This window comes from Podarcis filfolensis, assembly GCF_964270895.1.
Source record: "Podarcis filfolensis genome assembly, chromosome: 8".
In the NCBI taxonomy this organism is placed as follows: Eukaryota; Metazoa; Chordata; class Lepidosauria; order Squamata; family Lacertidae; genus Podarcis; species Podarcis filfolensis.
The window spans coordinates 81,503,935-81,523,888 of record NC_139611.1 but is presented as its reverse complement, the minus strand read 5'-3'; the positions used below and the strand labels follow the sequence as shown (position 1 = coordinate 81,523,888).

Here is a 19,954-nt window from a genome sequence, read left to right as displayed (position 1 = left end):
AACTGGGATAGCTGACCCCACATCTGACAAGACTTTCAGCAAAGAGCCCTTTCACCACACCCTGGTGGGCTAAATCTTCACCAGCCAGCTGGACCTGGGAGCCGCCATTTTGATTTCCCACAATGCCTAGTTCTCCCATTGAGCAATCGAGCTGCCGTGCTGCCCTGGCTGTGGTTCCTGCACTTGGTCCATCTGACAGGTATTTGCAAAGCTGTGGATGTATAACTAGCAGGCCTTTGTTCTGGCTCCAGTGCCATTCCTGCCTCAGCTGGAGTGCTGACTGTAAGAGGCGGCAGGAATGCCTGGTCAGAAGGAAGTTTCGGATTAAAGCCCACCTGCAAATAGTTTTGGGGGAGAGGGGCAGGGTTCACCTTCCTTGTGGCCGGCAGAGGAATGCGTTGAATCTTTCCAAAAATGCACCAGACCCCTGTCCAGTTTGCACGTGTATCATCTTGCAGCAACCAGCAATTCCATAGTCCCTTTCCTTAAAAATACCGTATTTTTTGCTCTATAAGACTCACTTTTCCCCTCCTAAAAAGTAAGGGGAAATGTGTGTGCGTCTTATGGAGCGAATGCAGGCTGCGCAGCTATCCCAGAAGCCAGAACAGCAAGAGGGATCGCTGCTTTCATTGCGCAGCGATCCCTCTTGCTGTTCTGGCTTCTGAGATTCAGAATATTTTTTTTCTTGTTTTCCTCCTCCAAAAACTAGGTGCGTCTTGTGGTCTGGTGCATCTTATAGAGCGAAAAATACGGTACACAACCGTGATCCACCATGGATTCTGCCTGGAAGAATCCTTGGCTTCAGGTGTCAGCTTGGTGCTGAGAATGGGGAGATGTAGAAGAGAAATTGGAGGAGTAGAGTTGAGCTCACAGCAAGGAACTCCAGCTTCAACCGCTGCGTTTAAGAACTGCCTGTAGACGGTCTTTTTATTGTGCGTTCATGACGTTTTGTTGGTGTCTAGGCAGTTACACGCGATGCCAACTTTCAGTTCTGCTCGCGACAGCAGTTTTTTTCAGGATGGAGACGCATGCTTTGTTTCCAATCCATGCATGTTCCCGGAGCTTCCAGCTGAAACCCTGTAACTTTTCATGCGACGAGTTCTCCATGTGTGTTGCATTGGTTGTGCCGTAGCCTAAAAATGCCCCTCTGGTCAGCGAGACCATTCGGAAAACAATGCAGAACAGCTATTCAAGTGGAATGGTGTGTGTGTGTCTAGGGGGAAGTTCACCACTAATGCACTATTCTTGGGTCAATGGCAAGTTGCAGAATTTGCCTGCAAAAACAACACCAGTGTAGAGGGGCTTCAAGAATTGTCCAAAAGTGGCAGCCTAAAGATTGAGAGGTACAAGCAAGGCATGATGGCCACATCCCTCAGACTTTATCCTCAGTCCCTGGTACTCAAAGCAGCCATGTCTAATACCATTATTGGGCCTGGTCTCCCAGGGTAAAGGTAAAGGGTCCCCTGACAATTAGGTCCAGTCGTGGACGACTCTGGGGTTGCGGCGCTCATCTCGCTCTATAGGCCGAGGGAGCCAGCATTTGTCTGCAGACAGATTCCGGGTCATGTGGCCAGCATGACTAAGCCGCTTCTGCCGAACGAGAGCAGCACACGGAAATGCCTTTTACCTTCCCGCTGGAGCGGTACCTATTTATCTACTTGCACCTTGATGTGCTTTCAAACTGCTAGGTGGACAGGAGCAGGGACCGAGCAACGGGAGCTCACCCCGTCGCAGGGATTCAAACCGCCAACCTTCTGATCGGCAAGTCCTAGGCTCTGTGGTTTAGACCACAGCGCCACCCGTGTCCCTCTGTGTGTTTAGTCAGAAGTAAATTCTGCGCTAAATTGACTGGGACTTCCATTCCAGAGTTTAAAAGCAATGGGACGTAAAGTGATGCTTTTAATTTCCTTAGGGGCTTCCTAACTTTCTTCCCATGACCTGGCCGCGGATTTCCTAGTAAGGTCGGTTGAGAGAGAGAAAAAGGATGCTTTGGCCATCCAGGGAGTTTCCATCCGAGTGGGGATTTGAACCCAGGGCTCTCTGGTTCAGCTCCAGCCCTCTGCAGGCTTGCTCTCCCTCTCTCTGAAAGTGAACTGCCACAGACCACAGACACACCCCAAAACGAAGCCCCATATTTGCAGCCATCTGACACTGACACAGCATCTATTTATGGTACAGGAAGAGCCTATTTTTAAGCTTCTCTTCCTCGCAGGATCAAAGAAGCTTTGACTCCAGCTCCTCATCCCATCTCGTCCCACATACATGGTCAAATCAGCTGCCCTGCAAGTTCCCATCTCCAGGACAAAGACTGTGATGTTTAGGGGGAACGCTCCCTTTCTTCTTCATCATTCCACCCCCTTTAATTATTTTAATTTTAATGCTTTCTTTAATTTTTAAAAATCTGCTGGTACGGCTGTGTAGGCAGCATCTTTTTAAAGCACATTCAAAGACCATTCCTCCCCCTGCAAAATAAAAATAAAAATCATGGGAACTGTAGTTTACCTTCGCACAGAGTTGCAATTCCAAGCACCCTTAGCAAACTATAATTCCCAGGCATATTTGGGGGGGAGGAATATGCTTTGAATGTGCTTTAAAGGTATGGTGTATATGCTGCTACTCATTTGCTGTTTCCCATTTGAAAGGGTAAGAATTAAATTTTATTATTTAAAATTTATCAGCAACAAAGGCAGAGAAGGAGGGGCCTAAGCTGCCCAAGAAGAAATGAAGGTAGTCTTCTCTGTTTCTATCCTGATCAAATAAGCTCTCATAAAGGTAAAGGTAAAGGTACCCCTGCCCGTACAGGCCAGTCGTGTCCGACTCTAGGGTTGTGCACCCATCTCACTTAAGAGGCCGGGGGCCAGCGCTGTCCGCAGACACTTCCGGGTCACGTTGCCAGCGTGACGAAGCTGCTCTGGCGAACCTGCACCAGCTCAGCACACGGAAACGCCGTTTACCTTCCCGCTATAAAGCGGTACCTATTTATCTACTTGCACTTAGGGGTGCTTTCGAACTGCTAGGTGGGCAGGAGCTGGGACCGAAAGACGGGAGCTCACCCCACCGCGGGGATTCGAACTGCCGACCATGCGATTGGCAAGCCCTAGGCGCTGAGGTTTTACCCACAGCGCCACCCGCGTCCCTTTAAGCTCTCATAGCAGATCACAAAACATTAAACATACAACGAAGAACTTGCGATTCTCTATCACTAGCCATCATTGCTGGGTTGTCAACTGCCTAGGGGGGTGGAAAAGCTTAGCGGCAGACCAGCAGCAATCTGTAGAAATCGACAGCCAAATCTTTTCACCGGTGTGGAGATAAAATAGTACAACCTGCTATGGTCTGCAAATCAAGGCGCCCTGAAAAGTCCAAGAGTTTTAGGGTGGCAAAGAGAAAGGAAGCAGCTGATGATGATAATAAAAGTAAAAACCTGGTCCTAGTTCTTTTGAAAGACATATACACACCCTAAACTTGACTCATCTCCAAGAACGAGGAATCAAACCTGGCTATGGTTGACCATAATTTTTGCATCTCCCTGCCATTTCACTCCCCACCTCCTCAAAGTTTTCTCTTTTCTGTACCTGCCAGCTAAGATTTCATTTCACGCACTTGAGGAAGTGGGCTTGAGTCCACAAAACCTCGTGTCACAGTACATTGTATGATAGCCTTTAAGATGGCCCAAGACTCTTTGAGTCTAACTTGGGGTACCTCAGTGGAAAGTCCTCAGCACACACACACACCCGTCTCAACGCTGCTCCAAAAGCAGTATTCAGAAGAAACCTGACTGTCAGATTTCCACTTCCCTTCTTCAAAGTTTGGTGCAGTCAACGCTTTTCCTTTCCACATGACTCTTGCGGAGGGAGGCTGTGGTCTCTTGTAAATTGAGGATTTATGTTTTACAGCTGCAAAGACAGAGATAAGGCTGTCTCCATTGAACAGCCCCAGCTTATCACCCTAAGGAAATTCCCAAGCTATTTTGGGACTTTTCAGTTTTACATCTCCAGAGATAAGAGGATGAGATCGGTTTCTATCTACTGTCCTTGTGACCTTGTGAGTGGTTCATGGTGTCTGTCAGCCTCAGTTTCCCTCAGCTGTAAAATGGGGATAAGACTATGAAGCCTTGAATGGCGTTTCTAGGCAGCCTTCTCCCATAAAAACCAGCAAACTCACCAAGATAATCAATAGAGACTGGGTGGCTACCTGAAATGGCCTCTTCTGTCGTCTTTTGGATTTATCCGTATTTAATCTCTGCCTGTAGGGTTTATAGCTCTGTGGCTACTGCTGTTGATCTCTTGCAGTGCATTCCTAACCATTTCTACTCCAAATGTGTACTGCTGAACTCAGTTCATTTGCACTGGCTTAGGTATGTTTGCTAAGCCACTTTGGAGGCGAAGTACTAAAAGGCTGCGTATAGGTTTCTCATGTAAACAGGGAGGCAAGGGTTTCGCATTCCATAGATCCAGATACTCCTGGTGATTCTGTATCCGGAAGAAGGATCTGGCAATAGGAACATAATAAGAGCTATTCTGGATCAGGCCATAAACCATCTGCTCCAGCATCTTGCAAGCAGGGCCTACTTGTGCTATCCTGCAACTGAATGAATGAATTTACTTTATTACGGTCACAGACCAGCATAATTCCTGCAGCTGGTCTTCTGCTTCTGTCTAATCTTCTATTTAAGCCAGCCATGTTGATGCCCACTGTAACATCTCACGGGAGCAAATTCCTCGTGGCATTTTCATTCTCGGGGCACTTTCTTTATAACTTATTTAGAATTTGGGGTCGGTGCAGGATTTCAAGCCTATTTCATCATTGCAAAGTGGCAGAGTGGGTGCAATTTTCTATCCTGCAAGCATTTTCTGCAGCCCGCACTTCCTGACCTCCATGAAGTCTTCCCCTGGGTTTTGACTGACGCATGGGCACCCAGGGACCAGCAATTTATAGAATGAAAAGACACTCATGAACCCCTCTGTGCCACCTCAGAAGGAAATGTCCTTGCATCGAGAACCCTGCACTGCACACCTGAGAGTTTCACTGTGAGCCTTCTCTCCCCTCTGATAATTTTAAAGTGCCATTTCTTTCCTCGTTAACTGATGCAGAATGGTTGGGGGAAATGAAGGGGTGTTTGCATTGAATTTTCAGCACAGTTCTAGCGTCAGGCCGCTGCCGCAGGCCAGGAAGCGGCAGGACCAGGAAAGAAGGGAGGATGCAATTCACCAGAAACGGATCCCTAGCGTAGGAATCGGCAGCTGGCAGCCTCTGTACCAAATGAGGTCCTCTGAGCACACGACGTGCCAACCAAATAGGCAGAGGAAGGGCACGGAATGGCCCCTGTGTCCACAGGTGGGAGGTGGGTCAGGATTGGCCCCTGTGTCCACAGGTGGGAGGTGGGTCAGGATGGAATGGCCCCTGTGTCCACAGGTGGGAGGTGGGTCAGGATTGGCCCCTGTGTCCACAGGTGGGAGGTGGGTCAGGATGGAATGGCCCCTGTGTCCAGAGGTGGGAGGTGGGTCAGGGTAGGGAACCGTAAAAACCAGTGACCTTCAACACATCTGGGGCAGTGTATCCCATAAGTTTGCACTCCACATTGAGTGAAGACCTGCTTCTTTTCGTTGTCCCTGAATATATTGCCAACCTTTCGTTAGGCAACCCTCAGTTCTAATGAGGGTTGGAGAACCTGCGGCCTTCCAGATGTTGTATTCCGGTCTTGTTTTGGGGGTTTCCCACCTGGTTGGCCACGGAGAGCCAGTGTGGTGTAGTGGTTAAGAGCGGTAGATTCATAATCTGGGGAACCGGGTTCGAGTCTCCGCTCCTCCACATGCAGCTGCTGGGTGACCTAGGGCTAGTCACACTTCTCTGAAGTCTCTCAGCCCCACTCACCTCACAGAGTGTTTGTTGTGGGGGAGGAAGGGAAAGGAGAATGTTAGCCGCTTTGAGGCTCCTTCGGGTAGTGATAAAGCGGGATATCAAATCCAAACTCTTCTTCTTCTGTGAGAATGGGATGCTAGACTGGATGAGCCACAGGCGTGATTCATGCGGAAGGACTTTTCAAATGTTCTTGGGCCGCACTACAACTCCTGTCATCACCGCTACTCATGTGTTTTGAGAGGGAATTGGTTCCCTTCCCGCTTTGTTCATCGTTTTATCAGCCTTTTCCTGTCTTCACATGTCTTTTAAGGACATTACAACAGCCTGGATAGGTCAAGCCAAAATCCCACCTGGTCCAGCATCCTGTTCTCATTGTGGCCAACAAGATACCTCTCTGGGAAGGCTGTGAGCTGGACCAGAACTCAACAGTGCATACCCTCCAATATTCCTCATGAAAATAGGGACATTTCTCTTGCACCACACCCGAACTGACCCTCCTCGAGCCCCCATATTTTTGTTCCTGCTGCCACAGAAGAAGGGAGAGTGCTGTCACCACAACACAAGTAGGACAAAGCACAAACGTCCTTCACTGTCTTGAGAAAACCCCGTAATCCCAATTTTATTTTAATTTATTCTTTGGTAGGTTTGGTAGGTGGGATGCGGGTGGCGTTAAACCACAGAGCCTAGGACTTGCCGATCAGAAGGTCAGCGGTTCGAATCCCCGTGACGGGGTGAGCTCCCGTTGCTCAGTCCCTGCTCCTGCCAACCTAGCAGTTCAAAAGCACGTCAAAGTGCAAGTAAACGGCATTTCCGTGCGCTGCTCTGGTTTGCCAGAAGCGGCTTAGTCATGCTGGCCACATGCCCCGGAAGTTGTACACCGGCTCCCTCGGCCCGTAAAGCGAGATGAGCGCCGCAACCCCAGAGTCGGTCACGACTGGACCTAATGTTCAGGGGTCCCTTTACCTTTACCTTAGGTTTGCAAGAAGAAAAGCGCACGCACACCAATAAATAAATTTTAGAAAGGGGCAAGATTACACAAAGCGTTATTTTTTTAAAAAATCAAGACTTCTTGTGATCTTCTTTGCTCCCCTTTCTTCCCACAAAGGGCAGCCCTGTTCTCTGTCTGCCCCTCATCACACAGGGAATATGGGCCTCTCCTCCTTGCCTGCTCTCCAGCAGATGCTATGAGCTGCCCGAGGAAGGAGGCCGGCAGGAATGGCCGTAGAGAGGCAAAAGGATGCTCCCTTGCAGCCGTAGCTGCCACCGCTACTTGGGACCAATCCTGGCTCCTTCTCCTTCCTGATCTTGGAGGCAGCAGCACAGGTGGGGGAAATAGGGACGTTCCGGGATCAAATCAGAAACCGGGATGGCTTTTGCAATTCCGGAACTGTCCCAGGAAAATCGGGATGCTTGGAGGTACATCATCACTCTTCCCACTTGGGATTCCCAGCAGCTTGGATTCAGGGGTGAAGACCCCCACATAGCCTTTTCTTGGGCAGATGTTTCTCCAAACCCTTGACCGTGTGTGTGTGTGTCTGTCTTTCTCTTTCTGTTTTCTAGAGCTTTTCCATCTCTGCGGCCTTCGCAGCTGCCTCCTGGCTTGGCTGCTTCGGATCTTGGCTTGGCTGAAAGCCGGCCCCTACCTGGAAGGCCTTTTCCAGGTCACTGCCCTCCTTCCCCAAAGCGGCTGTCTTGCTTTGCTGTGCTGGCTGGCCGGCTGCCCAGGGGCGCTTGCCTCCGCTCGGCTTAATCGAGGGTGAAAGTACAGGAACTGCAGAACCTTCCCGGATTCCTCGGCCTGCTCCGGATCCCGGAAAGCATGGCCGTTTCCCAGCATCCTCCTGACCCAGGAAGGATGCCAGAGACGGGACCACCTGGGTGTGGCCCCTGCAGGGTGGTGGTGCTGGGTAGAGGAGAGCAGCGCAGCTGCATGGCATCACCAACTCGCAAGGGGTGCACATCCCAGGTGGAGCCAGGTGTTCAGCGGGGTGCAGAGAGCCGGTGCTGAAAACTGCACCCCTGTGCCATGTTTCAGATTCAAAGATGCAGATCCCTGTAGGGTAGGATTCCCTTCTGCCAGCAATGAAAATGCACCAAATATTTTCATTTGAAAAAAAACCAGAATCCTTTCTCCTAGGTATCATGACAGAGGAATAATAATAATAATAATAATTTTTTATTTATACCCCGCCCTCCCCAGCCAAGGCTGGGCTCAGAGCAGCTTACAAGCAATAATAAAAACAAGTTGAATGATTACAACTTAAAAACAAAATAAAAATAAAAAGAACGGTCAGACCAATATTTATGTATGCAACTACAGCAGCAAGGTAAGGTAAAGGTAAAGGGGCCCCTGACCATTAGGTCCAGTCCTGGCCGACTCTGGGGTTGTGGTGCTCATCTCGTTTTATTGGCCGAGGGAGCCGGCGTACAGCTTCCGGGTCATGTGGCCAGCATGACTAAGCCACTTCTGACGAACCAGAGCAGTGCACGGAAACACTGTTTACCTTCCCGCCAGAGCGGTACCTATTTATCTACTTGCACTTTGACGTGCTTTCGAACTGCTAGGTGGGCAGGAGCAGGGACCAGGCAACGGGAGCTCACCCCATCGCGGGGATTCGAACCGCTGACCTTCTGATCGGCAAGCCCTAGGCTCTGTGGTTTACCCCACAGGTTATTGATTGCCAAAAATTGGAAAAGTAGCAGCGTCCCAACTAAAACAGACTGGTTATCTAAAATGATGGAATATTTCCGGGAGGATAAGAGGAGATATGGTGCAAAAAGTGAATAAGGAGTGGGCTATCTTCAAGGAATACATCAAAATTTATGTGGGAAAAGTAGAATTTCTGACAGATACTGAGTGAATTCAGGAAAGGATTAGAGTGAAAGGAGAGTAAAGTCAAGATAGAAGAAGAGATTACAGAAATAATGAAATGTGTTTAAGCTAGTTGGAAAAATAAAGTAGTGTAACAAGAACGGCTGGAATTCAAGTCACTTGGTGGGTGTCCCTGTGGGGTAGGTGTGTAGGTATGTTGATATGTACAGTATAGGTAGGTATTATATAGAATAATGTAGGTATGTTTTATGTTATGAAAATAAGGTAGTGTGTTGTGTATGTGTATTGTGTAAATGTATATGGATGTGTTTTATATGTTAATAAAATTTAAATTAAAAAAAAAGGAAACACAACAAATAGATTTTGGGCCTGCTGTGTTCTTAAAGGCAGATGAACCTCTCTTTTGGGGGGGGGGGAGGTGGCAAAATTTCAACAGAGCGGAGAAGCGGGCCACTTGGTTCGTTCAAGGTGTACCATCCAATATTTCACAGATTTTGCCTTTCCTTCTGCAGCAACCAGCTGCTTCTGTGGGTTCGGATAGCTGGCCCAATTTTACTTTGATAGATCCCTAACCAGAGTATAGAGGGTGTCAGGGGAGAGTTAGTACCTCTGGTGGGGGACACATCATGCTCTTTCTGGGGTAGTTTGCTCCCCTTTGGTCCGTACCCTGCATTCAGCTCTCACCTGGGGCTCCCAGAAGCTGTCAGCATGCGACAGCAGCCACAACAGAGGAACGGTCTGACTGGCTGGCTAAACCAGGTGAGGGGAGCCGATGGGTTTCAATGTGTTAGGGTCTTCCCCTGAGTGTGAAGACAGGCTCCGGTGGATTGAGCAGACGAGACCAAAAGTGGGTCCAGCGGTCAAGGAGGCAGTTTCCGCACGTGCTGTCGAGGGACGGGTGGGGCAGATGGGGCTCGCCCACCTGGGAAGGGTGCGCATTTAGGAGAAGGAAAACTCTGATTCACACTCGGAGTTGAGTGTGAATTTCATGCTCTTTATTCAGCTCATAGTAGCAATGAATGAAACTTTTCCCCAAAACGTCTAGCTATATATACATTATTTACACAATGGGCCACGCGTGATTGGCTAATACTGGGCTGCTCCTGTAGGCCAATCAGGTTGCTGATTCGCTTCATCCAGGAGCCTGATTGGCTACTCCTGCAAGCCGATCAGGTCGCTGATTCACTTCTACCTCAAGCTGGATTGGGTGGCTCCTGCGAACCAATCAGACTGCTGCATTCTGGATCCTATTGTTCTAGGATTCGGCTCAGTTCATAATAGATCCTAAACCTCTGCTGCCTTGTCAGATGTCTTGCTCTGCTTTCTTTTGGACCACATCAGCGAGGTCAGGTGGGGGAGGGATCTTGTCATCTGGGCAGCCCATACACACTCCCCAGGCTTGCACCCCAGGGAAGTCTCTTTGGTGCTGCTGACACAGCAGTTTGTTTCCCCCCCCCCCCCGGAGGCACACTCCATTGTCTCTCAAGACACATGCTTGCCAACAGATCCCTGACCACCTTGGAGAGAGAGGGAAAGTGGGAGTCTCCCACGGATCAGTATGGAGACCTGTGCTTTTTAATTTGTTCATAAATTCTCTAGAGGTAAGCAGTGAAGTGGCCCAGATGTTACTCAGGATCATTAAATCAAACGGATATTGTGCCAGAGTTGGAGGCAGCAGTGCTTTTGAATGTCAGTCGCCGGGAATCACAGGAGGGGAGAGATCTCTTGTGCTCAGATCCTGTTTGTGGCTTTCCCAAAGGGATCTGGTTGGCCACTGTGAGAACAGGATTCCGAACTAGATGGGCCACTGATCTGATCCAACAGGGCAATTCTTGTGATCTTAAGCGTGGCAAGGTTTAGTGTTAATCAAGCAAAAAATAATAATATTTTGATCGACAAAAATACAATTCATTGTGCAGAAGATTTGGGTGGGGTTTTTTATAGCCAACTTAGGTCTGAGTCGACCCACTGAAATTAACAGACTTGAGATCATATCAGAGATTTTACTTGGAGTATGATTTAGTCAGATACAACCCAACTAATTACACATTAAAATGACTTTTAATACATATCCTTGTTTTTCTTGTAACAACTGCAGGGAAGGACGATGCACTCTCTAAAGATGATGATGCTGTGACGCAGACACGCATTATTTAAAAGCAAATAAACGCGAGTAAGAAACCATTTATATTCTCATATTCGAATTTACGAGGAGATCTTTGGACTTGAATTTGTTCGAACTCTGGTTTGTATATGTTTGGGACTTGATTCTAATGGGAAAACTAACCGGCAAAGTATGTGAAAGAAGAAAACACAATAAACTCAATGGTTTTCCCAACACTTGGTTAGACTTCATCACGTACACACCGAAAAAGGAATGTGCATGTAAACCACCAAAAGCTTATGGGGATCTGTGGGGAGATGTTTTTGTTTTGTAACCTAGGTGACCTTCACTCCTTTTTCTTCGTAAATGTTGGTATCAACTGGTTATGTCCATGTTTCGTTAGGGTTGGGTAGAGAGGGGTTGAGGGGTGAAGAGAGGGGAAACTAAGTGCTATTAAGATTTTCAAATTTCAAAATTGAGAAACATTCCTTTAAAAATATTCAAATATATGCAGATTTAATTAATGGACTAAGACTACAAAACACATATTTTGGAGGTTTTTAAGCAGATGTTGGATGGCCATCTGTCTTGGATGCTTTAGTTGAGATTCCTGCATCTCTCAGGGTTGGACTAAATCAGGGGTCAGCAAATTTTTTCAGCAGGGGGCCAGTCCACTGTCCCTCAGACCTTGTGGAGGGCCAGACTATATTTTTTTGTGGGGGGGCGGAAATGAACGAATTCCTATGCCCCACAAACAACCCAGAGATTAATTTTAAATAATAGCACACATTCTACTCATATAAAAACACCAGGCAGGCCCCACAAATAACCCAGAGATGCTATTTAAATAAAAGGGCATATTCTACTGTAAAACCACGCTGATTCCTGGACCATCCGCGGGCCGGATTTAGAAGGTGATTGGGCTGGATCCGGCCCCCGGGCCTTAGTTTGCCTACCCATGGACTAGATGCTCCTTAGTGGTTGCTTCCGATTCTAGGATTCTTCCACTCTATATTGGTGGGTAAGCCAAAGGACTTGCTTTCACATAGGATCACACTGCACAACTTTAAAAATTCATTTCACCGGGCAATAATATTAAAGGTAAAGGGACCCCTGACCATTAGGTCCAGTCGTGGCCGACTCTGGGGTTGCAGCACTCATCTCGCTTTACTGGCCGAGGGAGCCGGCGTACAGCTTCCGGGTCATGTGGCCAGCATGACTAAGCCGCTTCTGGCGAACCAGAGCAGCGCACGGAAACACCGTTTACCTTCCCGCCAGAGCGGTACCTACTTATCTACTTGCACTTTGATGTGCTTTCAAACTGCTAGGTTGGCAGGAGCAGGGACCGAGCAACAGGAGCTCACCCCGTCACGGGGATTCGAACCGCCAACCTTCTGATCGGCAAGTCCTAGGCTCTGTGGTTTAACCCACAGCGCCACCCGCATCCCTATCACAATAATATTGGGTTGTAGCTAATGCTGTTCTTCCTCAGAGTAGACTCATTGAAATTTAGGGACACGACTAACTGAGGTTCATTCAGTTCAGTAGGCCTACTCTTGAGTAGAACCTCTTTGGAGACCCACGCCCCGGCCTCCTTGACATTCAGCTACTTGTCTTCCAAAGCTTGTTCTACAACGCTCTGATTTTTGGAAACTCAAACTCCAGCAAGATCCAGTCGTCAAACAGTGCACAGCAGTAATAAAAAATCTCTAGCCTTTGCACTGTCTTGGGAGGGTATTCTGACTCTACGGTCTGAGGGTTACGTGCGCCTCTCTGTCTACTGATATTGGAAGGGATCCTGGGGTTATAATCCTATGCACACATATTTTGAAGTCAGAATTACTTCTGAGTCAACATGCACAGAACTGGGCTGCAAACGTCCAAAGCTTTCCGAAAGCAAAGGCCATAAATCGCCGGGTAAAAACAGTGTTTGTCTATGAGATGGAAAGTATAGGTAAATATTCATGATGTTTGGTTAGTGGATTCATACATATTCATAATTTAAGCCTATTGCAGAGCTCAGCTGGTTGGAAGCATGAAACAAGAGGACATAAGTTCCCTGCTAGATTCTGTGGGTGATCTCTGATGATCTACATAAAGACCTAACTTCTCCAGGGTCCGATCACCTGTGAATTTATGGATGGGGAAGACATTTGATTCAGTTCCACATTCACAATACAATTCAAAACAGCCAATCTTCAAAATTTGCTCTTCTCCAAATTTTGCAGTGCAGTTCTCTGGCCAAGTAGTGTGTTCAAAAATACATATGCCAGGGTAAAATGTGCAGTTGGAAATGCATTTATTAGTGAAAAAATAACATACAGAAATGTGCTATATTTGGGGAAATGGCTTGCAGAAATGTGTATATTGGGGAAAATTGCTTGCAGAAATGTTCATATTAGTCAAAACTACATACAAAAATATGGTTATTAGGATAAATTTGTCCAAAAATTCTGATGAATTTTCATGAGGATTTTTTCATTCTTTTTGCAGATTGTTGGGGAAACTTACTGAATTTATGATGGGGAAAATGAGAAACCTGGAGAACCGAAAAGTGACCTTCCTTAAGACCGTGATATGTTGCTCCTCTACAATAAAAAGTTAATGCACAACGGGTCATGAGATCCTATGCATGTCTACTCAGAAGTAAGCCCTACTGAGTTCAATGGAGTGTGCTCCCTGGGAAATGTATATTGGATTTCAAGGCTCCCTACGTCATTTACAAAGCTTAACTTCAGAAGTTGGCTATATTTCCCCCATGTCTCTGTTTTATATGGAAAAGCAGCCTTCAATGGTCTTAATTTGGTTTTACAATCTCTGAAGTGAAAGCCTTAACATATTTTGCTATAGATTCAGGTTTACTCCTTAAACTACATTATACTTTCAACAGAGGCAATAGCTGTGAATTATTTTTAAAAAGCTGATCTCAATTTGTAAAAATTATTCTCATATATATATATATACACACACACACACACACACACACACACACACACATACACACACACACACACATATATATTATTCATATATATTATTCATATAAATTATTCATATATTTATATATATACACACACACACACACACACATATATATATTATTCATATTAATTATTCATATATATATACACACACACACACACACACACATATATATATATACACACACACACACACACACATATATATATATATATATATATATATACACACAGTATATGTATACGTATACACACACACACGGTAATGCAAGTAAAGAGACCTGAATATTTCGAAGGCAGAATTTTCTTTCCCCATATCGCTGTCCGATATTAAAATATACAAAATGTAAAAATGTCAAATTATTATTAAAAGAGGGTTGCTGTTCTGGCTCCACCCAGCAGGGGTCACCAAAGCCACAGGTTTGGAAAAGCTAATGGCGGCCGTTGAATGGCATTTTCTTGCTATGGCACTGCCATCAAACCATTCCCCTTTTGCCCTGGGACATTAAATTCACTCCCCATGGAGTAGAGGCCAGTCCCTGTTTCTACCTCGGAAGCCTGGCGATCAGCACCTTTCTGCTCGGACCGCTGCGTATTCATTTCCGTCCCAGCATCAGTGTTCTCTGGGTTAGCTCTGTCTGTAGAACACGAAACCCTTAATCTCAGGGTCCTGTGTTCGAGTCCCACGTTGGGCAAAGGATTCCGGCATTGGCAGGGGGTTGGGCTAGATGACCCTCATGCTCCCTTCCAGCTGCGATTCTACGATTCTTCCGACAGTCCTCTTAACCGCATCCCAATTTGACTGGCCAATTTCCTTTTCTTAAATTTGCTTCTGAAGTCTCGCCTTTCCCCATGGGGGAGTCAAAAGCAGGAAAAATGGAGACTTTAGTCCCAAAGCCAGGAATTCTCCCTTTTCCAGCAAGTAGCTGTTGGAAACTATTGAATTTGCTACCACAAAGGGTTACTACACACACACAGATAGACATATATGTGTATATATATATATATATATATATATATATATATATATGTGTGTGTGTGTGTGTGTGTGTGTTTTAACATAACATTTTCAACAATTATTAAACATACTTTTATATCGTATACAATTTTTTTTGACTTCCACCAATCACATCTGAAAATTTTCCAATCTTTTCATTTAATTTACATTTCTTACTTTCACTATTAAATATCATAACTAATATCTCTCTGCTTTCTCTTCTTTGCAATATTTCATATATTTCTCCTTACAAAACTTCTTGTAGTCCTACTCGCGTAATTTGTTGATTACAGTTGCTCTTCCAATAGTTCGTATACTTCTTCCAGTCTTCTGTAAATCTCTGGTCCCGGAGGTTTCGAATCCTTCCTCTCATTTTATCCAATTCTGCGTAGTACATTAATTTCGTCTGCCATTCTTCTTTCGTCAGTATTTCTTCTTGCTTCCATTTCTGGGCCAACAAGTCTCTTGCCGCTGTTGTTGCGTATAAAAACAATTTAATTTTATTTTTTAACGATGCTTTCCCAGGTTCTCTTTGGATTTTAAGGTGCTTTTCTCTGAGTCTCTCAGAGCAGCAGGTTGGGAACGGGACAGGATGTCGATTCTTAAGGCGAAAGGACCGATCTGATAGCAACACTACCGCGGCGTAGTGCAATGTGCAAACTGGACGCAGGCCCTCGGCGCGTCTCAGATTTATTTATTTTTTTACAAACAGGGAAGAAATGCAAAAGGCAGTGGCACGCAACCAACCGAGCTATTCTGCAGCGGAGACTCCTCCGTTTCTGAACAAGAATGAGGAGCGATGGAGCCAGGCTAGAAATAGGCGATTGCAGGCCCAGGAAGAGGAGAGAGAGGGGGGCGGGGAGCTGTCCTTTTATAGCCGGTGCCCCGCAAAAGCGCCGTGAATCTGCAGCCCAAAATGGGATCTGGCCACATGTAACGTGGCTTGGGTTCGTTCTGGGCGTAATACAATGCCAACCCCCCTCTGCCCGACGCAGCTGCTCCGAAATAGCTCAGGAGCTGCCACGGCTGGAATTGCCCGCTTGCTTGCTTGGCATGCGGTGGGGCGTCTTGAATTGGGAAATATGGGGGGTGGCGTGTTTGAACACACCGACCCACCCCAGGAGGGCTAGGATGAGAAGCCAGCCCTCTGGTATCTGGTTACAAGCCGAAGCCGCAAAAAGGAATCATGGATATATGGTGGAACTTGGGCAAGCGCTGAGAGCTTTCGCTGCAGCTCCGTCCCTGAACTTATTCCTTCTGGTTTATTATTATATATATATTTTAGGAAGGGCTCTCCCGCGCCATTTTACCCTCACAACAACCCTGTGAGGTAGGTTCGGCTCAGCGAGTCGGTGGGCTTCATGGCCAACGGGGGATTTGGGATCCCCAAGTTTTTCTGCTGAAATGAGGCTGCGTTTTAATGTTGTGTTTTGATCTTGTTTTTAAGTTGTATTTCAATCAATTTGTTTTATATTTGGTGTTAGCTGCCCTGAGCCCGGTCTTGGCTGGGGAGGGCGGGGTATGAATAATAATAATAATAATAATAATAATAATAATAATAATTTGCAACCCCGAGGCCATGTTTGCTCCATGCACACACAAAAAGCACTATTACGTCACTTTTAGCAGCCATGGCTTCCCTCAAAGAAATCCCGGGAACTGTAGTTTTCCAGAGGAGCCGTCCCCCACACAGAGCTACAATTCCCAGAGTGGTTTAACAACCAATGCCTCTTCCCAGGGAGCTCTGGGGAACCGTAGTTCTGCGAGGGGAATAGCGGACTCCCAACTGGCAAAACTACAACTCCCAGGATTAATTTGCGGGAGAGCCATAGTATAACAGTGCTATAAACGTACACTGTGGATGTGGCATTGTGGGCCAAGGGTGGAGGAGGCTGAAATTTTACCTCAGCTAGGAATTCGGGAGGTGAGATTGGGCGAGCCATTTTTCTCTCGGTAATACAGAGATAGTGGCAATGGCCTACCTGACAGGGTTAGTTGAAGGATGTGCGGGTGAAGGACTCACACACTGTATAAATGCATGGAACTGGGATAGCTCATTCAGCAGAGCACGAGATTCTTAATCTCAGGGTTGCGAGTTTGAGATTCCTGCATCGCAGGGGGTTGGACTAGATGACCCGTGGGGTCCCTTCCAAGTTTACAAGTCTATGGTTCTGTGCTAAATAGCGTTGTTAATAATTAGCAGCAGCAATGCGGTGTGTTCAGCAGACTTTAACATACTAGCTTCCTGTTAACCATATTTTGTGGTGAGGGAACGGAGATAGTGTTATTGTTGTTTTTCAACTCCCCATCTCTCTATCCCCTACTTTGTGTAACACGTTCCCTGATTATGAGGTCTGAGGGAATGGGGAAAAAACTTTGCGGCTATTTTGTGACAATTTGGGTGGTCCTGATAAAGTTATTGCACTTAGGACAGCAGGGCAGCTCAGTCATTAACAGAATAAGTGGCCATGTTGATGCCCACTGTAACATCTCACGGGAGCAAATTCCTCGTGGCATTTTCATTCTCGGGGCACTTTCTTTATAACTTATTTAGAATTTGGGGTCGGTGCAGGATTTCAAGCCTATTTCATCATTGCAAAGTGGCAGAGTGGGTGCAATTTTCTATCCTGCAAGCATTTTCTGCAGCCCGCACTTCCTGACCTCCATGAAGTCTTCCCCTGGGTTTTGACTGACGCATGGGCACCCAGGGACCAGCAATTTATAGAATGAAAAGACACTCATGAACCTCTCTGTGCCACCTCAGAAGGAAAAGTCCTTGCATCGAGAACCCTGCACTGCACACCTGAGAGTTTCACTGGGAGCCTTCTCTCCCCTCTGATAATTTTAAAGTGCCATTTCTTTCCTCGTTAACTGATGCAGAATGGTTGGGGGAAATGAAGGGGTGTTTGCGTTGAATTTTCAGCACAGTTCTAGCGTCAGGCCGTTGCCGCAGGCCAGGAAGCGGCAGGACCAGGAAAGAAGGGAGGATGCAATTCACCAGAAACGGATCCCTAGCGTAGGAATCGGCAGCTGGCAGCCTCTGAACCAAATGAGGTCCTCTGAGCACACGACGTGCCAACCAAATGGGCAGAGGAAGGGCACGGAATGGGCCCTGTGTCCACAGGTGGGAGGTGGGTCAGGATGGAATGGCCCCTGTGTCCAGAGGTGGGAGGTGGGTCAGGATGGAATGGCCCCTGTGCCCACAGGTGGGAGGTGGGTCAGGATGGAATGGCCCCTGTGTCTACAGGTGGGAGGTGGGTCAGGATGGAATGGCCCCTGTGTCCACAGGTGGGAGGTGGGTCAGGATTGGCCCCTGTGTCCACAGGTGGGAGGTGGGTCAGGATGGAACGGCCCCTGTGTCCACAGGTGGGAGGTGGGTCAGGATGGAATGGCCCCTGTGTCTACAGGTGGGAGGTGGGTCAGGATGGAATGGCCCCTGTGTCTACAGGTGGGAGGTGGGTCAGGATGGAATGGCCCCTGTGTCCACAGGTGGGAGGTGGGTCAGGATGGAACGGCCCCTGTGTCCACAGGTGGGAGGTGGGTCAGGATGGAATGGCCCCTGTGTCTACAGGTGGGAGGTGGGTCAGGATGGAATGGCCCCTGTGTCCACAGGTGGGAGGTGGGTCAGGATGGAATGGCCCCTGTGTCCACAGGTGGGAGGTGGGTCAGGATGGAACGGCTCCTGTGTCCACAGGTGGGAGGTGGGTCAGGATGGAACGGCCCCTGTGTCCACAGGTGGGAGGTGGGTCAGGATGGAACGGCTCCTGTGTCCACAGGTGGGAGGTGGGTCAGGATCTCAGCACTGCAGAAAAAAATCCAGGGCATGATGATTCTGGGATGGGGAACCTGCAGCATCCGAAGAAGTGTGCATGAACACAATAGCTCACACCAATAACAAACATAGTTGGTCTCTAAGGTGCTACTGGAAAGAATTTTTTTATACTGTGGTCCTCTAGTTGTTGGTGAGCTCCAGTCTCCATCAGTGCCAGCCAGCATATCTGACAGTGAAGAACGACGGGACCTGCAGGGCAACAGATTCCTGGCCACTTTTCTAAACCATGTTCATAGTATGATGGGTGATATGCAACAGGAGGTCAGTGGGGGGTCTTTCCCACTTTCTGTCTACTGAAGGATGGGGTAGAAATAGATACAAATAAATATATCAAGTAGACAAAACGCATCTGGGATAGCTCCGTCAGTGGAGCACGAGACTCTTAATCTCAGGGTCGTGGGTTCAGGCCCCACGTTGGGCAAAAAGATCCCTGCATGGCAGGGGGTTGGACTGGATGTCCCTCGGGGTCCCAACCCTACGATTCTAGGATGCTATGACTTCTCCCCTGTTACAGACCAATATTTGTTTTTGCAATTATTATCATTTCACTCTTGATTCAGGAAACTTAAGGCATTGGTGTCTCTTGATCAGGCCCCACGTAGGCCGAGACCTGCTTAGCTTTGGCTATGTAAATTTCTGTGGCAATGACTCAAAGTAACTTACAGGAACAAACATTAAACCCAGATATAGAAAGAGGAACAAAATAAGAACCTAAAAGGCTCCTCCGTGATAATGTATAAATGACTGGAGTTGGATTTTTTAGGGGCTTCCAGCAATAAAGAAAAGGACTCATTCCCCTCAGAACCTGAGTAGCCACAAATAGTCCTCACCTCCCAGAGGAATAAAGAGGAGGACACTTCCCCAAACTGTAGATTTCGGGTCCCAGGGGTCATCTAGTCCAACCCCTGCAATGCAGGCATCATTTTGCCCACACGGGATTCGAACCCATGACCCTGAGTTTAAGAGTCTTGTGCTCTCCTGACTGAGCGATCTTTGAAAGTATAACTTCCAGACAAGGGTCTTGGGAACCGAAGCAAGGAGTAAGGAGCCACGAATGCGGCCGCCGAATCTTCTGTAATACCCTTTTATAAAATAAAAAAATTGAATAGGATGTAAAAGTATGTTTAATTACTGTTGAAAATGATATGTTAAAAAACTAATAAAAATTTATATAAAAAATAAAATAAGAAATGAAATGAAAAGAAAATTTTTATATAAAAAAATAAAATAAGAAAAATAAAAATAAAATAAGAAATGACAGTGTGAGGCTGTGGGTGGTGTGTTTAGTCTTTACTTTAGTCCTGTGCGTGTGTGAATAAAAGTTTTTGCCGCTCTTCCCTTTTCC

General features: G+C 47.0%; 1 protein-coding gene across 3 annotated transcripts in view; it reads left to right on the top strand.

Moving 5' to 3' along the window:
* B9D2 (B9 domain containing 2) overlaps positions 1 to 19,954 on the top strand; it is a 33,591-nt gene that overhangs the window by 13,157 nt on the left and 480 nt on the right. The gene's annotated exons all lie outside the window — the stretch shown is intronic.